General features: G+C 42.2%; 1 protein-coding gene across 20 annotated transcripts in view; it reads left to right on the top strand.

Annotated features, from left to right (window-relative positions):
- The window catches only part of LOC102969177 (E3 ubiquitin-protein ligase RNF113A-like), a 504,616-nt gene that overhangs the window by 233,056 nt on the left and 248,287 nt on the right, over positions 1 to 23,273 (top strand). For 18 of the 20 annotated variants that reach the window (XR_006215776.1, XR_006215777.1, XM_042981571.1 and 15 more), the window contains one exon: positions 13,491 to 13,544. The gene's annotated coding sequence lies outside the window, so the exon portion shown is untranslated. Of the gene's footprint in view, positions 1 to 2,329; positions 2,393 to 4,271; positions 4,291 to 13,490; positions 13,545 to 23,273 lie in introns of those variants that run through there. The other 2 variants (XM_042981581.1, XM_042981582.1) reach the window with 2 other exon arrangements.

Raw genomic sequence — 23,273 nt, 5'->3', positions numbered from 1 at the left:
ACTCTTTCTACTTGATTAGTTCAGGATCAATATGTCTGGTAGGCAGAACGTGACGGGGAGGGTGATTTATCAGTGTCAGGGGTGGCTCTGGGCTTTGTTCATGTGGCTCTCCTCTTCATAGTGACTTCCCCCTCACACCGACACACATGTGCGCGCGTGTGTGCACGCGCGCACACACACACACACACACACACACACCACCAACAACAACAACAACAACAACACATCCTTCTCTCTGCTCTTCTCCTTATCTAAATTCTACTCATATTTGTGACCAAGATGAATTTGGCCTTCTTGCTGAAGGCCATCCTATGGTGTCTAGTTTGTGACCTCCAATGAAACTGTGATGTTTCAGATGATGATTGTTACATGGTATGGGTTATGGTTCCCCAATAGTCTGCAAGCTTCCTGAGGGAAGGAATTATATCTCAAAAATATGAAGTGTGTAAAGAGCACAGGATTTGCGGTCAGGATCCTGAATTCTGACTGTGCAACCTTGGCAAATTTTTTAACGTGTAGGATACAGTTTTACTATCATCACCTACCTTCCTCCTCATCATCATTTCTGAGACTCAGATCATTGTTTCTCAAATTGTAACATGCATATGGGTTTCCTAGGATCTGGAGTGGGCCTGAGATCCTGTGTGTCTAATGGGCTCCCAGGTAATGTCGATGATACTTGTCTGCTTGTCACACTTTGAGAAGCAAGGTCTCAAAGTGAATCCTAAGTGAGATAATATATGTGAAAGTGTCTGGTAAACTCAAAGACCCTGCCTATATCATTGCTAAACCTTAAGTGATCCTTGTCTCTTATTTTTTATCCCCATTTCAAATTCATCGGCAAATCCCACTGGTGCTGCCACAGAAGGCATCCTGAATGCAGCCATTTATGAGCCCCTCTATCACTTCCAACCTCAGCTAAGCCACCTTCACATCTCTTGCTTGGAGATTATTGTAGTAGCTTCCTAACTGGTCTTCTTGCTTCTACTCCTGTCCCTTTCCCACCCTCTTCTGGATCCCTATAGTATTTTCTGCATCCAGCAGCCATGTGATCCTTTTATAGTATAAATCAGATCCTAAAACTCTCCTCTCCCAAACTCTTCAGTGGCCTATGAGGGCTTGGTCAATATGGCCCCGACTGTTATTTGCAGCTGCCTTCCTTCACCTCCTTGCCTCTCACACTTTTTCCCTCTGCAAGAACCTGGCTTACTCAGTAATTTTATCCAGCCCAGTTCTCAACTTCCCTTTCTGTAGTAGCAATCCCATCATTATTTACCCCCTGGCCTGGATTTATTATGTTTTCCATCACACCTACTACTACCTAACATTCCATCATGTATTTATGTGTCATCCGTGGTCTGTCTCACTGATGCAGAATAAGCTTGTGGGGACAGAGGGTGGTCTGGCTCGTTCTGCTCTGTATCTTCAGCATTTGGAGCAGTGCACGGCACATAGTAGGCCCTTAGATATTTGCTGGATGAAAGGGTGAATGAATTATTCTTACTTAATTGAATTGCTATCTATCCCATGCCTGACAGAGTGACTACTTCATAAGCATTTGCTGAGGCAATCATCGTTGCGGTTTTTTAAACGGACGGTCCCTGGATGTCTGTCAGTGGGACAGTTACTCATGTTTATTGTGGGTCAAGTACACCAGTACATGATTGATCTTCATGATTGAAAAATGTAGACCTTTGAACAGGAAGTAGAAGCAAATGTCTGAATTCTGAGAAGCAAAATTGTGAGAGTTGAGATGAGTTACAGGTATCTTGGCCCCTCAGGACTGCTGATCTTTGCTTAATCGCTTCTTAGCCAAAATGATGCTATACACACACACACACACACACATACACACACACACACACATACACACACACCTCAAAACCAGCCAGCCAAACCACACCAAAACTAAACCACAATAATAATGGAACTAAGTCCTAAAAGGAAAAGGACAAATTGAGAATCTGGGTTTCTGATCAAGTAAAAACGCTGTGTAAATGGGTGCACACAGGGGAGGACTTCTCAAGTTGGATAATGGAATCTCTCTTTACTTCAGTTCATCTAAAATAGCACATTAATAAACTGAACCAAATGTGGTGCTACAGCTGGTTTTATTGGTCATTAACATTTACAGAACCACGTGAAGTCATGTTTTCCAATTTCGAGATTAAAAGATTTAGCTGGCCTAATTATCGGCCTCTAAATGGGGACTGCATCAGAGTGCAGCCAGCAGAAGAGTTGTCTTTGCCTTCCAGGATGCCTTTGCCTTCGCCTTCATGGTGCAGGTGATTGAAGACAAACGTGTTCAGTGATCCTTGGCTGGATTTGACCCTACAGAAGGGTGGCTACTGGCAGCTTCCTGGCCTGCCAGTGCATTGTCTACAGTTTAAAGGTGCTGTATTTTGGGTTCAGGAGGCTACCTTGTACACACAAGCAAATGGCATCCATCCTTGAAACCTGAGTTATTGCTCGGGTTCTCATTGGTTTTCTGTCTTCTGTTCAGTGAGGCCAAGCCATTAATTGTGTGATTAAGTGTGATTAAAACCTCTACCTGAATGAGATTTTTGGTAAATGAATTAACTCATCAGAAATAGTGCTTGCCAGACCACGTGTCTTGATTTTTGGTTCAAGAAATACGGCAGGCTTGAGGCAAAGGCAGGGGAGGAAAGTAAGTGTGAGAAAGGAGGTGGGGGGGGTGCACAAAGAAGAAAATCAACCAGCATTTTATTGAAACCTTTCCCTCACCTCCCTGCCCTGTGCAGGACACTGAGATAAGTGCTCTGGGGAGACCACGGCAGAAACACACACAGAGACAGCCATAGACTCAGTTTTTGTGGCAGGGTGTGCACTGTTTGGCCCCGTGCCAAGGACAGTGACTCTCTTGGTGAGGATTTGCACCCAGGGCCTCACAGGGATATACTGTTGATGGGACTGACTCCATCAGTGTTATTTCTCCCTCCTGCCCACCCTGGACCACTTGCACATGCCCAGCATGGGAAGCCATCAGGGAGGCAGTTGCCCAGAGGGAAATGTGACTGCCAAGGTACAGTTTTTCCTGAGGCCATGAAGATAGTTTCTGGTTGTTGTAGCTTTACTTGTTTTCTGCTCTCCAGGCACATTCTAGAGAGTGCTTCTGGACTCGGGGGGGGGGGGGTTGGGGGGGTGTACTAACTCTGCACTGTGAGCACCTAGTTTTGCTGAATGAGTCTGACCAATCTCCAATCTGGGTTAGAATTTTCTTTTAATTAGGACTCAAGGAGCAGGGCAGGCTAGGGGAAGGGGTTGAGATCTGAGTGACATCTGGTTTGGCAAATGAGAGACTGGCTGAGTCTTTTGTTCTCTTTGGGCCGAGCTTCCTAATGCGCAAAATGAGGACAGTTGGCCCATCAAATGACCTCACATTCTATGCTTTAATAGCAACAGTGGGTGGCCATGGGTGGTCCTGAGTGTAGGATGGCTGTGACCATCTCTATCTGTAGTAAGAAATCTGGCAGCATTATTGAAGGTGGATGGAAGGAGGGAGAGACTGAAGACAGGAAGAACATTTAAGGAATGCTTACATAGTTCCAGATCACGGTTTTAGTTTCTACTGCTTCTGACTTTTTTTTCAGTGTCTCCAGACCAGTGTCCTCCTGATCACTGATCCTTGCTTTTTAATTCCTGTTGGTTATGGGTTGAATTCTGCCCCTCCATACACACCACCTTCCCTTCAAAAAAGATATGTTGTAATCCTGAGCTCCGTACCTCAGGATGTGAGGCAGTACATTTCTGCCATTTAAGGTACTCAGTTGGTGGTGCTTTGTTATAGTGGCCCTAGCAAACTGATACAATATCTTTCTGCTCATCTGGTTTCATACCATTGGCAAGCCGTGACCACCAGCACACTGATTTCTTCTCAGTCTCCCCCAATGTGTTAGTCCTTGTATTGTAAAACTTAGACTGTGCTTCCTACCTTGCTCTTTCTTGGGTCTATCCCTGTATTTTGCACGTAACTCTCCACTTAGTGGTTGATGTGTGTGACGTGGGGAGGTAAACGTGGTGGCCCTACAAGTGAGCGGCTTTATCCACCTCTGGGCTTTCCTGTTATGCCCATACTCTGCTGCCACCTATGGTCTCTTGGGGTCTAAATCCCCCACCATGTTTTGAACTTCTCATTAACATGTGAAGCTGAATCAGAAGGCTGAAGGCCTGTGACTTGAAGTTCCTTTCTTTACTTTTCAGATTTGTTTGCATATAATTACAGCATTCTTGATCCTGTTCCCAAACCATCCCAAATGCATTTACTCCAAGGTATGGCTCTGAAGTTGGAGATCAAGTTATAATCCAGTGACACATAACTGAAATAATGTGACAACTCTGAACAATACTAAATTCTCAAATGTCTAAAGTAAACACAAAAATGTAAGAGGCCGAAGGGGCTATATGATCTATTAAAAACCTAGTTTCCTTATGGTCAATTTCTCTTGTGGTATTCCAATATCAGCTTTCTCTTTAAATTTCTTTTTTAACATGGGCACTGGAATTTTATCATAAGTATAAGATATATTGCTTTGATCATTTCTGGCCTATCTTGTTTTACTAAAAGAAGCCAAAAGAGACACACTTTGCCATCAATCAACAGACATGCATTGACCTTGTGCTGGGTCCCACAAGCTCTCTGCTGGAAATGTAAACATGGTCTCTGTCCTAAGTGAGTTGGGGAGATAAGGCACTCACATTCCAAGTACTTAGAGGACAATTAAATGCTAAATAGTGTTGAACTGGCCTCGGTGCAGTAGGAGTCTGATTTCATGGAGTGGTTGGGAGAGGTTTCCTGCCTGGATAACATGTAAATTTAGTTTGTTGCTGAAAAGGTCAAGATATTCTGCTTTCCCTTTCACCTCAAAAATTTCCCTCTACCTGCCTGTATTATTGGTTGGTTGATTATAAATCAGACTCCAAATAAGAAACACAAAATGGCCTGAGGTGGGAGCTGTTGGGAGAAGCTGTCACCCTTGATGCAGTAGTGGACACCTTATTCATCTGAGACAGATAACACTTAGAAATCATAAAAATAACAGTCTCCTATTAGTCTAGGCTGTCTCTTAAGATTCTGTTTCCTACACTTTACTTACCAGAAGATCCACAATTTTCTAAGATACACATAAAGTTTAAACGAGGCCACTGGGAGTTCCTTTCCCATTTTCCTGGTGGGGGAGATGGGAGACCTGTTCCCAGCTTGGAATTTGCACAGATGTGTTTCCAATAAAACACAATTAGGCCTCATGTCTCCATTGTCCCCTTCCCATTCGCTGTGAGGTGGTGCAGATGAAGTGTGAGCTCACACGCAGGATAATAAAGCCATCGCTTGCTTCTCCTCTTCGCTTAGTTTCCTTTACAAAAGTGCAGATTTAATTTGAAGTTTGGAGAAGAGAGGAAGGAAAAGCAACTTTCCAAAACATGAGACAACAGTTCTTTCTAATAGGAACCACATTTTCCCTCTAAATTATGGTACCTGAGGGTCCCTGTGCAAGGGTTGAGAGGTGATGAAGGTAGGCTTGGGGAGGGTTTGGGGAGCTGTGGTTGATATTTTGGCCCATCTGGGCTTGCATCTCTTGGGTTTCTTGGGATTCATGGAATACATCTGACCAGAGTGAAATGTGAGAAACCCTTTAGAGAAGTGACTGTGGAAATAAATAGCAATGAATATTTATATGTCTAGACCAGAGGTCAGACCTCTTTTTAGTTTTCCAGGCCATTAGTGGGGTTAAATAAGGTCTACAGGGACCATAGGTTCCACTGGCAGGGTTAAAATCTAGGTCATAGGGGAAGGAACAAAGTAGAGGGGCTGAAGGGAAGAGGTAAAGACTTAAGAAAGAAAAGGGGATATAGGGAAAAAGTGTCCACAAGGGATGAAACAAGTAGTTGTAACCAGCAATAACTCTGACTCTACTTTAGGTTCAATAATTATCTTTGGCTTAACTCAGCATTCTCATATTTTTTTAATATGATTTTTAAAAGATGGTTAGATTTTTCCTATACTTTCTTTATTCTCAAAGAATAAAGAGTGGAAGATAGTAGTCACTAGTGGGAGGGGAATCAGAGTTGATAAAGCCTGGGGAGCTCTCCTTGCAGGTGGGAACTCTCTTGAGTTATGGGGCCAGGGGTGATATAATGGAGCCAGGGGTGATATAATAGTAACTGGCACAGAGACTAACCAGTGAAACCTTCATTATTGCCCCTCTCCTACCCCATTCCCTTTGCTGCCCCCTTCTTCCTAAAATGGAGTCACGTTTGTTGGCCATCATGACACTGGAGGGGAAAATGGTTTCTGCCTTTCCAGGAATAACTCAAATCTTGTTTGGAAATATTTGGAACATGTTGGACAATTAATCAGAGTAATTTTCTTCCAAAGAGAAAGCAGAAAGATTTGGAGTGAGATTATTTGAATAGTGTTAGAAAAAACTATCCAAGAAAATGTCCTTTAATACAGATTTTAGTTTTATATGGTGCAAAGATTTTCCCTTACAAGAAAAGATTGGGAGATAGAAGGCTTTTGTTTGTTTGTTTTTGGTCCTTGTTCTTGTTTGTTTGTTTCAAGTTTTTATTTTTTAAGTCCAGAATCAGTTCCTTCAACCAACCATCCATCTGTCCACCCATCTGTCCATCCATCTATCCATCTACCTATCCATCCACCCATCTACCCATGCATCCACCAGCAAACGTTTTTAGGGAGTCTGCTTTGTGCCAGGAACAGAGCTAGGCACTGTGGATAGAGAGATGAATGAGAAATGATTCCTGCCCTTGGGGAGCTCATAGTCCAGTGGGAGAGAGATATAAACATTAATTATACCGGTGTGATGAATGCTCTAATAAAGTTCAGAGCAGGGTGCTCAGCTTCCCCACAGAGCTGTAGGGCAGCCATCATCTATTTTACTTTAGCCTTCTAAAGGTCTCTGATTCCTCCAAGAGTAAACTCTGAGCCCCAGATCTCAAGGGTGCTGGATTAGGTGTAGCTTTAAAATAAGTCTTGCAGGTTGCAGCTGCTAGTGATTCAAAGACAGTGAAGAGAGAGGACTGTGAGACTAAGTCCCAGGGCTCATGGATTTCTGAATTTATGTTCTCTCAACTTTTTTCCTCCCTGGGGCCTAAATATGCTCTAATATGGCAGTGCTGCATTCCTGCTGCAGCTTGTCTCCAATCTGCTGTTTAACTTGTTTCTTTGGGAGGTCGCTGCTTATCCAAAGAGTTTCACTAAAAGCTGCAACGGGGTAGGGATTGATTGTGTTCCATATCCCTCACTCCATCACCCAAAGCCAGTCAAACAACAGCTGCTGAGGGCTTAGACCACACTGAGCAGATCTGCTGCAATTTCTCTGTCTTCTTTTTTGTCACTACTAATCTTTACACTCTAGACTTTCCAAAGCCAGACTGCGGTCAGGAGAAAGATAGTGACAGTGGGGACACACAAGTCCCTGGCAGAATGCTTTCAGGTTGAAAACAAATATAGTCAAATACTCTAGTGGGATTTTGTTTTTGTTTTGCCTTTTGCTACCAGGAATAAGAATAGGAAAAGGGAAGTATGAAGTTGGGAAAATTTTTGTTGTTACTGAGGTTTGAATATTTCCAATATCAGAAATCTGTGACATAGTGGAAAAGATGCTTCTATTGATTCCACTGAGAAACATTTTTAATGGTGTTTGCTACTGAGGAGAAGCTTTCCAACCAAGGGAGAAGGAATGTTCTAGATTCACATATCACCATGAATGCATGGCCTTAGAAAACAGCTGAAAATCTTGGTGTAGAGAGAATGTTTTCTTTACTAGTTTAATGCTCTCCTAAAATGTAAATTTGAGTTTGTTTGGGTTGTAGAAAAGTTGAGCTGCTTGGCAGACGTTTCTGTGAATTATGTGGTTGAAGCATATTACTGAGCCTTTTGGTGACCCTGAAAATGTGATTTTTAACAGTTAAGGTAGGAAAGAAATTATCAGGACTAGCTAAAAGGGAGGAAGATGGAACTGATATTTTTGAAGTCATAGGACCTAAATTTAAAGGCAAAACAATTTAAAAAAAGCATGGTGATTGCTTTATAAACTGTCATATTTGGGCCATTTGGGAAAACAGGTTGGAATTTTCAAGTTTTAGCACTGGAGGGAGCAGATGTACATACAAATGTAAATCACACCCAGTCGTTTAGATGACTGGGGTGGATAGGACCTAGTGACACTTAACCATCTTATGCCTTACTACATCATGTAAGTCCTGGACTTAAGTCCCATAGCAGGTTGGAGCAGCCTTTTGAGGGCCTGATTCAGGGCAGGGGTATAGGAATTGACAAGTTGTCCAGTCAACAGTACCTGCATGAAGTTTTGAAACCCCCTGGATGAGGTGCCACCGTGGTATAAAACCTCCTGTCCCATACTTGGCTCGCCCCTTTCCCAAGTGAGGACATACCTCATTTGGAGCACTAGTCACTCCTGACTCTACCAGCCTCCTTGCTCTGCCCTCCCTTCTCTAAGCCCTAGCCCATGATTGGTTCTGCCTTGCTTGAACCTTAACCCTCATATGAATAGTTCCTGAGTGTTTTGTTGTTATTGTTAATGAAATCTTAGAGTCATATTAATTATTGAAGGAAATCTGAGTACCTTCCCCAACTGAAACCAGAGAAAGATGGTACGGGAGGAAACCTATGAGAGTCTAATTCTGGGAGTTCACAACTTAATTCAAGCATATGTCCCTCTAATGACATGTGTCAGCATGTCTGTTACAGTGACTTGAGGAATATACACTGACTGCATGTGAGAATATTTATCTCCCATGTGACCCATTTCCATCCTGAATCTTCATCAGATGTTATTTTCTGCATAGGCCACGCCTATGGCCCTGTGCCTTTGCTCACGCTGTTCCTTCTGCCTCTGGTGCCTTTCTTCTACTTCTCCATCTATCAGGGTTCACTTCGAGTCCACTTCTGTCTCTATCACAAGTGTCTATCAGAATGTTTGGCATGTCACATGATTCCAAGTGAGAAACCAATTCAGTGAATATTTGATTGAATGGAAGGGTTTGTGATGTTTGCCATGGGAAATCGTGGACCATGAAAAAAACACTAAATAATACTCAGTAAAAATCAATTCCTTTTTAGAATTATTATTGGAAGGCAAGTAGCATTTGGGAAGGCAGGAGGGAGGGAGTTACAGGTGGGAGAAACTGTAATGTCAAAGGCATAGAGGTGGAGATGAGCATGGATTTTAGGTAAAAGTGAGATGTGACTAATTAGTTTGGAAGAGGTATTGAAAGAAAGAATAGGAAATAATGTTTGGAGGGCCCATATTACTAAGCCCCTTGAGAGGTCTGGAAGAGATGAAATAGGTAATGAGTAGTCATTGAAGGTTCTTTTTTTTTTTTTTAACGTTTATTTATTTTTGAAACAGAGAGAGACAGAGCTTGAATGCGGGAGGGTCAGAGAGAGAGGGAGACACAGAATCTGAAACAGGCTCCAGGCTCCGAGCTGTCAGTACAGAGCCCGACGCGGGGCTTGAACTCACGGACGTGAGATCATGACCTGGGCCGAAGTCGGACGCTCAACCGACTGAGCCACCCAGGCGCCCCGAAGGTTCTTTTTTTAAAATTTTATTTAATGTTTATTTGTTTTTGAGACAGAGAGAGACAGAGCATGAATGGGGGAGGCTCAGAGAGAGAGGGGGGACACAGAATCTGAAGCAGGCTCCAGGCTCTGATCTGTCAGCACAGAGCCCGATGCAAGGCTCGAACTCACGGACCATGAGATCATGATCTTAGCTGATGTCGGACACTTCACCAACTGAGCCACCCAGGAGCTCCTGTCATTGAAGGTTCTTAAGCAAGAAGTAACATGATGCAAATGGTGGATTAGGGAAATACAACCTAAGGTAGAGCAGGGGAATGAGCTGTAGCTGTACTGGCAGAGACTGAGTGTGGTATAAAATGGGCTGTTGTGAGTCAGGGGTGGGGGGTAAGTTTGTTCTGGTAGAATTTGAAAGGAAAAAATGCCAGACTTGGTTGAAAGGAAGAAATGCCATACTTGGTTGTAGATGAGGAGAGCTAAGTTTCTTCTTATTGACTGGCTTGGGATTAAGAACATCTAAAAGATTAGAGGAAGTATGTTATAAATAAATATACTTCCATCTTAAAGATTCTTTTTTATGGTCAATCAGCAAGCCCTATTTTGTGAGAAGAGATGGGTTTTGAACATCTATTATTCTAGAGCCTTGACCAGATGCATCTCAACATTTGGCCACAAATCTTTTCTTTCTCTAATGCAGAAAATGTTAGAAGCTTTTCTGCTGATTCTAGATGAAAAATGCTGCAAAATTTCCCTTCTCAATTTACTTTTATCAACTGTGTATTCTATCTTATACCTTTTGTAGCACTGCATATTATTAAATATTTTAATCTTTTTGTCAGTGATGAATAGAAAACAATATCTTATTTTAATCTTGCATTTGATTGATGAATAATATTGAACACCATTTATGTATAAATTAGCCATTCATATTCCTTTCTACTTATACATATGTTATTGCCCTCTGTTTTTATAAGGGGATCCTTTGTCCTTTTTATTCACTAATAAAAGCTCTGTTTAATAATGAAATTAAGTTTTGTTCATCAGAGCTGATTTCAAAAGCCTAACTTTTCATAAATTCTAAGTCTGAGTTTATGTGGATTATCAAACTATCCAATGTGTGAGTATTCAGGTGGTTTGGAACTTCCCAAATCCACCCTCCTTAATCTTCAACTAAGTTTTTTTGTGTGTGTTTTGTTTTCATATTTAAACCTAGAGTGCTAATTTAGAAAACCAAAAGTACCAAAATGTATCCTCCTCTTTTCAAATCTACATGTCTTTTTGGTGACTCCGCATCTCTAATCTACACAAAAATATAGTGTATTTAAAGTGAAGAGGTGTTTAAATGTAGTTTCAGCCTTTCCTTTGGAGTGTCCAAGATCATGCTGGAGTGGGGTGGAGGAGGAGTACTGAAAGATCATGTGTCTGACAGGTGCTGCTATCTTGGTTCTCATATTCTGAACCCCTTAAGGGAACTTGACAACTCAACTGACCATTATGCCTGTTATGGGGTAAATTGTATCCCCCAAATTCATATGTTGAAGCCTTAAATCCCAGCACCTCAGAATGTGACTGTATTTAGAGATAGGGCCTTGAAAGTGGTAATTAAAGTAAGATGTGGTTATATGGGTGGGCTGTAATCCAATATAAGTGGTATCCTTGTAAGTAGAAGAGATCAGGATATGGACACACAAAGAAAGACCATATGAGGACACAGGGAAAAGGTGGCCTGCTGCAAGTCAAGGAGAGAGGCCTTAGAAGAAACCAACCCTGACCACACTTTGACTAAGTCTTATGTACACCTCATAAATCATTCTCAGACTCAGTTCCATGGGAGCCTAGAGGACTCCACAGACGAGTTTTAGTAGTTTTGCAATCTTTTTATTTGACTTTCCCTTGGAGAATATATTTTAACTATTTTAAAACACTGTAATAAAAATAACACACATTCAGGCTTGTTTTATTTCACGTTTTAACATATCTAAAAACACCAGCATATTAAAATGTGCTGCTAGGTTAACTTACTTGGAATGAACATCAGAGTAAAATCCTGCCATCTGGATGTACATATTTGATGAGAGATATTGATATTCTGCACTGGTCTGTCTGTCTGTCTCTCTTAAATGTTGACATGATTGCTCCACGTCTACACTGATAGAAAATTACACAAGTGCGTTTGTGAACACAGTACATTTGCACCTGCTCAGTTAAGTGCTACATCAAGCTTATTTGCATTTGTTCTCCTCATGGCATAAAACTTGTCTGTGCACCCACAAGTGACTCTCTCACATCTTGAAATCATCACTTTAGAGCCAGAATGAATGTTTCCTTTTTGACTTTATGATTAGAAATGCAAGAATTTATTAGGTGTTACTAACAATTCAACTTTGAAACAGATATTTCCTACTACTTTTCTTGCAAGCTTCTGGATGAATTTAGTTGGACAGAAACCCAGGCTGTAAGGGCAGGTTGTTCTGAAACAAAGCAATACAAAACTATTGCCACTTGCAACTACTTAACCAGAATCTGTATTTTCTAAATACTGTGCGAGTAAACCAAAATGAAATAATAAATTGGATACTGAGGATTATATACAATTGTGATTATTCCAAATTTTTATATTCATCAAATCAGTCTCAGAGTGGTCAGCAATATACTTTATACTACATATACATGGCATATATGAACTCATTAAATAAGTATATTCTAGTGAATTTCTGCTCCTATTTGTCTCAAACATGAAGATTCCACATGAAATCTCATTTTCATTAAGGATACCGTTGCTGCAAGGAAACCCAGCAAAATTTCTTGCAGCTCTAACTTCCTCTAATCTTCCAAGGTGGGTGTGAACAGGGTTCAGGGAGGGGTAAGTCAGGTCATAGAAGGGTGGCTGATCACCAGTCTTTATGTTCAGCCTGGGAGCTTTCTTTTACCTTTTTGACAGAATGATTGAGTGTCTAGGTACATACCTACACCCATTCTGGGGCATTGCATCTGGTTGAAATTTCAAATGAACAAATGAATAGGCCTGTGAAAACTACATGGTATGTATAGGAAATTACCAAAGATGGCTACAAAGGTTTTGTAAATATTATTTTTATAAGGCATATTATAATTACTTTGAAACTTGCTAAAATTCCATTAAAATGTATTGCATTTCCCTGGTCACCTCCTCTCTGAAACAGATCTTATCTGGAAGCAGTATCTGAGAGAATGTGCGGGAGGAGTAGGGCCTGGGACCGGGGTTGGGGTTGGGTGGGTATATGAAGTGTGGGAAGTGATATGGCCATTTTGCAGCCTGCATAGCGGATGTGCATAGTTGGAAGCAGGGATCCTAGTTTGTTTCAGCTGCCACCTTTAGAAGTCTCCTCACCAGAGCTTAGCATATTCCAAGGCCCTCCCTGAGTGTGAGGTATTGTGGCCTGGCCGTGACTACTGGCTCTGGAAGTAGATAGCCCCAGTGGTGCCTGTAGAGTATTCAGAGACAGAACAGATGGGGAGCTAGGGTTGCACGTTTGTCTGCACCTGCCTTTTTCAGTGGCTCCCCCCCTTAAGATGAGAAGTAAGGGTTAGGTTTTGATTGCTAGAAGGTAGTAGGTTCCAGGAGTTGCCTTGGGACTGTATTCACCCACTGAGATGACTGATTTTAGGACTGAGTTTTTTTGTCTGGAGGACTAGTTAGGTTGAGGTGGCTGCTCTTCTGATTTGATCTTGGTTATTGGATTAGTTAGGATAAATGTTCACCTACATAAAATAGAGATTCTAAACAAAAGTGGCTTAAATAAGACAGACTTTATTTTTCTCTCATGTAATAGTCTGGAAGCAGGAGGGTCAAGGGCTGGTGTGGAGCTCTGTTTCACAAGATTGTCCAAAGACCTAACACTTTCTATTTTTTTCCCTCCATCTTTAGGGTGTTGCCCTTATATGAATGATCCTAAATGGCTCCCCTACATCCATGATCCAGGTAAGTGGATGGGGGAAAGAGGGAAGGGGTGTTGATCATTTGGGACCACAGCCTGGAAGTGAATGCATCACTTCCATTCACATGGTCTTGTCTAGAGTTTGGTTACATGGCCATGTATAGCTTCAGGGAAGAAAGACTGAAAATGCAGTCTTTCTTCTATGTCATGTGCCCAGATACAAATAGTTGGCTCTATTTCAAAAAGTAATAGAAGCATGAATATTGGGGGGTACAACTGGCTGATTTTGCTGGGTGTTTAATGAAGTATGAATCACCATGCTACTAGTTGGACTCTGCAAACACATTTTCATCATAGAAGTAAATGGCCAAGGCTGAGAGGTATAGTGTCCAGAAGGTGAAGCCTGGTAGCCCCTGGTCTAATGGTATTAATTGATACTGCCACTATTAGTATTTGTTTTTCTGAGAGGCGGGCAAATATTCATCTAGGAGGCTGCCATTTATGAATGACTCCATGGATTCCTTGGTCTCTGGATTTTGGCCGATGGCAGACACAGGAAACAGATTGGAAGGCAGGAGGCAGTGAGGTACTCCCACTCGCTCCCTATTGGCCCCTGGCAGGCATGGCGAATTCCCTCTGTGAAGGTCCCAGCTCCTATCTAGCAACCCTCTCGTAGCTGTAGCTCTTTTTAGGTCCCAGAAACCACCCCTTCTCCTCATTTCTTCAAGTCTAGAGCTGGTAACTGCTTCTGCCTGCTGTTGGCCTTGGGTGCTTCCTTATTACTTATTGTTTTCCCTTCACTTGCCTATACTTTTGAAAATAGTCACGTTATGAAATTCTCTTCATTTGCCTTCTCTTTGTTCCTGGTGAATTCCTGACTGCTTTCTTGGTGAATTACTGACTGATGCAAACCTGGTTTTGGGTGTGTGTGGTCAGGCAAACCTAGCAGAGGAGAAAGGAACATGGTATTTGTGGGTATGTGCAAGGGAGAGATAATGAAAAGAGGTCTCTAAGCTAAGTAAAGAGAGAAATGAGGGCATGAGCAGGGCAGATAGATCCAAAAAGTGGAAGAATCTGTTGTTGGGAAATCCCTATGGAGTCAAGGAATTTGGGGTTTGGGGTACTAGAATGAGTGAGTGAGAAATTGGGGACTATCCTCAGAGAATAGAGAGCTTAAAATAGAGAATTTGTGACTGATGCAGTTGTTGATAATAACAATATTCAGGTCATTGGTTCTCAGCCCCAGCCTTTAATCAGAATTTCCAGGGGAGCTTGTAAAAAAACACTGGTGACTGGCTTCAGCTCTAGAGATTCTGACTGTAATTGGTCTGGTGTGGGACCTGGGAATTATAATTTAAAAAAACTATCTCAGATAATTCAGATGTATGGCCAGTGCTGAGAATCAGTAGTCTAGGTATAAGCATGGGTGGATAGGAGGAAATGATCCTTAGCAGCCAGAGGTCAAGGAATTGAGAGGGCTGAGGCTTGGAAGAATCATCTATGTTGAAGTCACCAAAGGGGTAGCAGGGTTCATGGTGGAGAGAATTCAGTCAGTCTGAGGCTTGGAAGAGCTTGAGGCTTAATTACTCTGGGGACAAATTTCTGGTCCTATCCTCTGCTCTTAGCACGGGGTCTATGTCCAAGGGCAAGGTTGGCTGTAGGTAAACTTTTCTTTGGCCTACTCCCTCTCCCAACTCACCTCCATATTAGGTTTTCATTGTTTGCTCTTAGAGTTACCTTTTCCCACTGGTGGTATTTGGGGAACCACAGATTCAGGGACTCTGCAATGTCTTACCTGGATCTGATTTTCTTGAGATCTGACTCAATTCCTTATTCTTTTCTAACGTATAACCTTCTTCCTCTACTCATAAAAAAAAAAAAAAAAAAAAAAAAATTGCCTTTCCTCTGCCTGACTCCCTCAGGGTTTTTTTAGTGGGTTGACTATTCCCAGAGGCTCATTCCTACCTCAGAACACCTAGTGACAAGCTTGTATATTGAGAGGGGGCTTCCCATATTGCAACACATGTGTTAAGGCACTCAGGTACACAAAATAATTCAAATCCTCTTTATTTCCAGGTAAGTATGTGTAATACTGTCTAGCTTGTTGAGAGAATAGTCCATTTTAGCTGGAAGTTTCATCCTCTTTTATTTTCTACATGCGTGCCATTGTGGGGCCATTTAAATCAAATTCTTCTCTATAGCTGAGCACAAAACCTGCACATTTCTGGTTTTGCTCTTTCTGAAGATAATTTCTGCTGTTTAATGAGATCTGAGAATGAAGTCAGGCATGAGCAGGAGAAAGGTCACAGTGTGTGCTCAAAGGTATATTAACTACTGTTGGAACTGACATCGGTCTCCTTCCAAGAGGACAAAATTAAGCAGCAAATAGTAAATACGTTCAATGGCACTTTATTGCAAGTAGGACCATTTACAATGAAATAAGAATATGAGAATGGTTTCAAAGAGAAAATGGGAGTGCTTACAAATAGAACACATCTTACCGGTTAGAGTGGGAATGTGATTCCAGTCAAGGTTAATGGGGAAACGGTTAATGAAGGATACAGATTCCAAAGCTGCATGATACCATATTGTATCTCACAGAGGTAATTAATACTAGAGACTCTGGCTAAATGGACACATTATACACAGCAGACAACTTGAAATTCTGCACACCATATAGAGAGGCTCCTTTGGATGCTTTATGACTCACCCTGATACTGACAGTATGACATTAGAGTCCATGTTTTCCATCCCTTTCCCTTGTGGAGTCAGTGTGGTACATGGAAAGAACACCAGACAGAGAGAAAGGAGAGGGGTCCAGCCCAGACTCCATTGCTAGGGGGTGGTGTGCAGCCTTGGGCAAATTTCTTCCTGCTTCTTTAGGCTCAGTTTCCTCTTCTGTAAAATGAAGGGGTTGAGGAAAGTAATCTTGTAAAGTGTTTTCCAGTTTGAATCTGAGATATTCTGCACTTCATTGTCATACCACCATTATCACTTAACCTACCTCATAATTATGTAAGGATGGATATAGCTGGGTAAAAGATTATACATGCAAGTACAGGTGTGCATGAACATTTACCTATATTACCTGTTTGTGGCACATATGTGTACTTCATTGTTACCATGACTTTGAAATGACGTAACTGTAGAGATTTGTGTTTAAAAGCTACCATCAATGTTCATGTTTTTTTACCGCCAGCCTCACATTTTCCCCCCCCCCAAGGGTAAGCTAACAGGAGTAAGGTTACCTATAGAATTAATGCCTGGGATTAAGATGAATGTGGGTGAAAGAGCCCCTTAGCCTGCTGGCTGCAGGATTATCTGTCTCTTAAGAAGCACCTTCTTTTCTCTCCTTTTCTTGCTCTGAACACCCGAGGCGGGAGAATGAGGCTAAGGATCTGTAGCAGCAGGTGAGGGAAGGAATGGGGATCACATTACACCCTTCACATTTAGCTGTCTCCTTGGGCTGTCTGGAATCTTCCCTGTTTGCCTACTTGAGTAGAGGGCCTTAAAAGTAGGGCATTTGCACACACTGATTTTTCATCCTAGTGATCATCTTATTGACAGGCATTGCTTCAGCTGGACAGTTTTCTCTCTGTGTTCAGGCCTGTTGGTAGGTGGCATCCCGAGGGCAGATTCCATTCTTATCCCCACCTGACAACTCACTCATTGCTGATTTTTAAAATTCCCAGGTGCACCTTGTTTGTTTCTCTCTTCTCTCCTTCCGTCAACCCCACTACCTATCCTTACTCTTGCTCCTCAAAAAACAAAACAAAACAAAACAACACACAGCCTCCCTGGGTTGTCTGGCTATAGAAGTTATTCATGCTTTTTTTTAGAGAAGTCAAGAAATACCTTCCTGTTGTTCTGAATGAAGTAGCTTACAAAGGCCCACCAGATCCCAAATTTAGGAGGCGAGGGTGCCCAAGGAGTGACAGCTTTACACACTAAATCTTCAGCTTCCACCTCCCTCCACAGACAATGGGAAGGAAAATCATGGAGGTCTGGCAGCCCCAGAGCCAAGTTACCACGTGACATTGACAGCTGCAGAATTGCACCTATTGATTGTGGTGCAGGAGCGAATCTTCCATCAACCTTTAATTGAGCTGATTCCCAAATAGAACAGGGTCAGCTTTTGCTGTGCTGCTGAGTCTAAATAGCTGTGACCAAGCTCTGGTTGATATCTCTTTACCAGACCCTCATTTGGAAACTTTTTCACATTCTGTGTGTTCTAGAACATTGGACCTTGGTTGAGAGGGTTCATCAGAATCACTGAGGGAAGTGGTTAATCCTAGAGAAAGATGGTGCCTCATGCCAGTTATCTCTGATTCAGTGTCTGGACAAGAGGCTGGGCAATTGTATTTTTAATAAGCTATTTTTTAAAGGCGATTCTAATGAGTACCCAGAAACTTCTGGAGGATTCCATCACAAATTAAGAGACATAGTGACCAAGTGAAGGAGACAAAGAATTGCTGAAATTGTGAAATAATCATATGACATCTTGTTCTGTGGGAGGGAATATGGCTGCATGGATGTGAAGAGAAGTACATTAGCACTCTTTTTGTGTGATTTTCAAGTGTAAGGACATTGCTCTTGCTCTTTTCTATTGCTGTGTTGCTTGCTTCATTTCAAGGAACAATTGGACTTTCTTGGAGGGGTCTATCATTTAGATACAGCTTCCCCTCAGACTCCATTAGGAGGGACACTCCCCAGCCATCACCGCGGACCTGTTGGTGAATCTGGCATTCACTGAAAGAATAAATTGGATTTCATTACATGATACTGTATAATGTAGGGTGACCTCCTCCCATTGTTATGTTGGGTGGATGCTCAGACAGTTCTGATTTTGATTTCCTGGTAATTGCTTCCTCATGGATTCAGCCTTTAAAAAAATTATTTTTTATTTTTTTAGTCCCAAACAGATGCCTCCACCGATCCCTTATTGCCATTCTCAGCCTCCCTCAAAGCCTGACTTGTTCCTTAATGAATCCGCCGCACACTGAGCTGTGGCCAAGGAAAATCAAGAGGCCATTCCATCAAAATATCCGTGATGGAAAAGCCTGTTCTCATTCTGAACTTGTGTTTCACTTCTGTCCCACCTGACCTGGAGGGTCTGCCGCGGGGGTTATGGGAGGACATTTGAACCCTGGCTACTGTTAAAATGTCCTCATTCCAGTGACTCTACTTTGTTTACATTCCTGCTCTGCTTTGCCTTTGAAGCTGCTCCTTATTGGTGGATTGGCGGAGCCTTATAGCTCCCATACATTTTAAGGCTGCATTCCCCAGAGTTTGCCCCAGCGATGGAGACCTGCACTTTGTCTTTTAAGCAGATAAAAAGAGAGGTCAGTCAGAAGTAATTCCCCTACTCCTCGTATAAACAATTTAACTGCTGCAGCAACATACTTGCTTGGAATTACTCCCTCAGATTCAATTCCCTTTTCCTGCTCCACTTGTAAAAATGGTTAGTGTCCTCTATAAACTGCAGCTCACCAAGGTGCAAGGCTTGCTGTGCGGTTGTAGAATAAATGTTAATCTAATACAGGTTACTAGGTCAAATGCAATCACAGGCTTGTGGGAAAAGCTTAATACTGTTCTGCTTCTTCTAACACAGTAAACCTGGATATTATATGATAGGTTAAACACCAGTGAACCATGGCAAGAATTTTCTTGAAAGTAGGATTTAGTACAAAGGAAACTACATTGAAATGGTGACCTAGGATTGACTTTGCTCTCCAAGAGAGCATTCCGAGATGCTGAAGTACACTGTGAAAACGGACTCCTTACAAATGTGATGTTCTAGAATTCCTTGCTCAGGGGATGAATGCCAGTTGGAGCAGCTGTGACCCATCTAAAGGTTTCATATGTTGTCAACTATGACTTCCATTCCCCCTCATTCCCCAAAAATTCATGAGTGCAGATACACACACACGCTTACACCCGCACACAAACTTTTCTTCTCAAATGTGAATGTGGCATTGGATGGCCTTTAGAATTTGGATCCCAAGTTGAACATCTAGTAAACACAGTGTCAGGAGTGCGGAGCATATGTGGGCCAACTGCCTTGAGAAGACTCTATACAGATCTTCTTAGTGGCGGTGGACTCCACACTATTTTATGTGGATGTTAGTGCTGTAAAGTGTTCCCAGCCTGTATTTGTGATCAAATGCCAGAGCCGAGATGTACATATGCTAGCAGATGTATAATAAATGCTTAAGTAAATGAACATCGGGTTTTAGGGGAGCTGTAAAGTCTGGTTTGCGGGACTACTTAGGCTCTGTCCTTCATGGCGACAGGGGACTAAGCCAGGACAAACTTGGTAAAGTCTTGTGGGGGTCTTCGGGAGGATGCACCGAAACTCTCATCATTAGCATCGTAGTGGCAGTGCAGGTTCTCCTCTTAGCTTCCTACCGAAACCCCATTCAATGAGCAATCACAGCCAGAAAAGGAGCCCTTTCACACAGACTGGAACCCCCTTCTCCTCCTGAAAGCAGCTGGGAACTCTGCTTTGTGTCTTCTTTTGGCTCTTAAGGAAAGTTCTAACCAGGCTCCAGGAAATTGTTTGATTTGTGAAAAATACATTTGTGCATTTACAAATGTGACCTAGCTCTCAAGTGATTAAGCTAGATCATTTAGCATGTTAGCTGAGTTAGTGTGTAGACATTTGATAAAAGGCCTCTTGCTGCTTGGGTTTGCACGTTAGATGATTGAATTAATCAGGTGATACATTCCTGGATGGTTATGAAACTCTCATGAAAGTCACTGCAGGCATGTATGCGACCCTTAGGAAAACTGCATAAATGAATAGGTGTAGGCTGGATGTAGATTTTGGTGAAATGGATTTTTTAAGTTCTATAAAAGTAATAAAGATTTTTAGGAAACAAACCCAGCGAACTGGATTTCATTACTGAACTCGGTTGTTGGCAGGAATGGAAGAGACCTTATATGGTTAGTTTTTGTGCGATGGCTCTGCATGGCTGTCCTCTCTGGCCAGCCTGTCCTAATCACCACTCCTGCAGTCCATCCCCCACCCCTTTTTTTGTGCTGTGAGCAGGCAGCAAGCCACTAGGACTCAGAAAAGGTGGCTGGAGGGAGGCAGCTGAAATGGACTCTCATTCAGATAGTTTCCCTGCAGCTGGTATTAGAGCTAGTTCCTTTGACAGAAATGGGGACCCCAAGGGCCTCCATTGATTGGGAAATGTCAAACACATAATACATAGATGACTTAAAATGCCCTAGGCTCCTTTTCTCTCTTTACTACAGACTGAATGGTCAGGTTTCTCTGCCTCTTTAGGACTCCATTTTCTCCCAAGTTTTTCTTTGAAAAGATGTAAAGGGGAAAATGTACCTTTCTCCATAGCTTCTGTGTATGCATTGAGCATAGAATATTGGCAAGACCTATGCTGTGGCATGCTTTCTTATGAGTTTGATACACAAGCATTATATTGGGGATGTACATAATCCTTCAAATGGGTAGAAGCCAAGCTGGCAAATTTTTAGGCAATGGCTTGCTCAGGATGAAAATGCCAAAGAATGGAATATCTTCTTAGGCTGCCATTGGCAAGTTCAGAATGGAGACTGGCCTCTATAAAGATGTCTTTTCTGTGAGTGAACATGGCCTTAGGGGTCAAATGAAGTTTTGCTCCTTCTTGGCTGTGTGACCTGAGACTACCTAAGCACTTTGTGCCTCAGTTTCTTCAGCTGCAAAATAGGAGTGATATCTAACTTCCCCTTTGTACCTTTGTGACAAGTAGGGTGGACATGGGCCTTGGACATGCTGCCCTGTTTGCAGCAACAGGTCATCACCTTTCTCATTTCCCTCAGGCTCCTATTTCACTGCATTTTCTGACAGTCTTGAAGGCCTGAGCATTTTGCTCCTACCCTTTGGACTTTTTCTGACTTTAGGTGTTTCTGACTTTTCCTAGGGACACCTTTGCCCTCCTTCCTGTCCACACTCTCCATCAGCTGACTGGCTTGGGTGGGTGATTCAGGTGTCTCTCCACAGGGCTTGCGGATGTCAAATGGTGGATTGTGCATGAAACATCTAATAGTGGGTAATAGATAATTCTTTGTCCTCCTTCGTTCCCCTCCCTTTCCCAAGAAATGCTGTCAATTACCAGATGAGGCAATTTGGGACATCACTTAAAAATCTCTGCGTTTGTGGATAATAGGTATAATAATGCCCATTACACCGGGTTAGGGGAAGAGTCAATGAGATTAATAGAGGTTAGGAAGTCCAAATCCTGTTATCTTCCACCAAGAAAAGTCAAGGCCCCTCAGCCAAACCCAGGGATAGGATTTGAGAATCAGAACCATCCAAGTGGTAACAAGTATTTGCTATCAGGTCTGACTTACCCAGTAGACACAGTACATACAGAGCCTAGGGTGCACGATACTTTTAAAGACCCATGAAAATATCTTAATTTCTTTCTATGCCAGAAGGAAAAAGGTAAACTTTTAGAGTGAAGGAAGTTTTAAAATACATAGTATTAATAAATGCATTTTATAACAATGCAGTTGTAAAATACAACCTTTAATAGTTTTTGTTTATGGAGGAAGGCAAAAGTGTCCCCAAGGCCCATGAAGGTCATATGCGGCCATGACTTACTTCATGAGACTTGAAAGTCTCAATGGCTAATGCACACGTCACCCTTTTGACAGAAATTCCTATATTTTTTAAAATGTTTATTTATTTTTGAAAGAGAGGGAAAGAGACAGAGAGACCACGAGCAGGGGAGGGGCAGAGAGAGAGAGAGAGAGAGAGAGAGACAGACAGAAGATCTGAAGTGGGCCCTGTGCTGATAGCAGAGAGCTTGATGCAGGGTTGAAACTCACAAACCATGAGATCACGGCCTGAGCCAAAGTCGGGTGCTTAACCAACTGAGCCACCCAGGTGCCCCAGAGATTCCTATCTTTTTTCATGCACTCAGAAGGAAGTTCCTCACAGATGAGCAAAAATGCTTAATGCTGGTCACTCTAAGTGAAGGGAACTGGTAACAGTCACCAAAACAAAAATGTGTTTCTTCTCCATACCAGAGGGCAATTGTAGGTAAGGAGACCCATCCTCTGAATGGAGAAAAGTCTAACTATTTCTATTTGTACTTGATTTTCTATAACCAGAGAACAGATGTGGGATTTATTTGCCATCAGGTCTAAAAAGTTCTGGGATTGGGAAAAGTATGAGCAGTTTTGTCAAATGTAGAATTACATGGAAATCCAGGATTCATCATGCATTGACTCCTCGGCCACACAACTTCCAGGATACAGGGAATACAAATGCATTTAGCTCCCATTAAATAAGAGGAGAGAAAACCAGACGTTCCTTCACTGAAATTACTTCCCTGAGTATAGGGATCAAACAGGACTCACAATCAGGGAGTCAGAATATGTTCTTTAAACCTTCAAATTACTGCAAATGAGGTGCAAGCCTCTGTCCTTACTCTGTGCCCTTTCTGCCTTGTTTTAAATCCTCTGGAGGGGTGATTTTCCTCCAGACAATTACATCCCATCCCTAAGAGAAGGATGGCTACTGTGTGTAAAGTCATTCCAGCTAAGCACTATGGGCTCTAATTTCATCACAACATTATGAAACTGATCAGTTTCTTTGTATAAAATCTTAAAAGGGCTCTATGGACTCTTTAAGCCAAAAAAAGGGCTTTTGAAAGCAGTTCAGGAAATTGCCAGCATGGAAGCGATTTCCACATGTGTCTCTCAATATTGCAATCTCTCCCTTTAGGTGCTGATCTTTCCTAGACTGTAATAAGAAATGAAAGAAC

Source organism: Panthera tigris, chromosome A3 (genome assembly GCF_018350195.1).
Source record: "Panthera tigris isolate Pti1 chromosome A3, P.tigris_Pti1_mat1.1, whole genome shotgun sequence".
Classification (NCBI taxonomy): domain Eukaryota; kingdom Metazoa; phylum Chordata; class Mammalia; order Carnivora; family Felidae; genus Panthera; species Panthera tigris.
The sequence above is the reverse complement of the archived record's forward strand: the minus strand, read 5'-3'. Positions and strand labels throughout refer to the sequence as shown.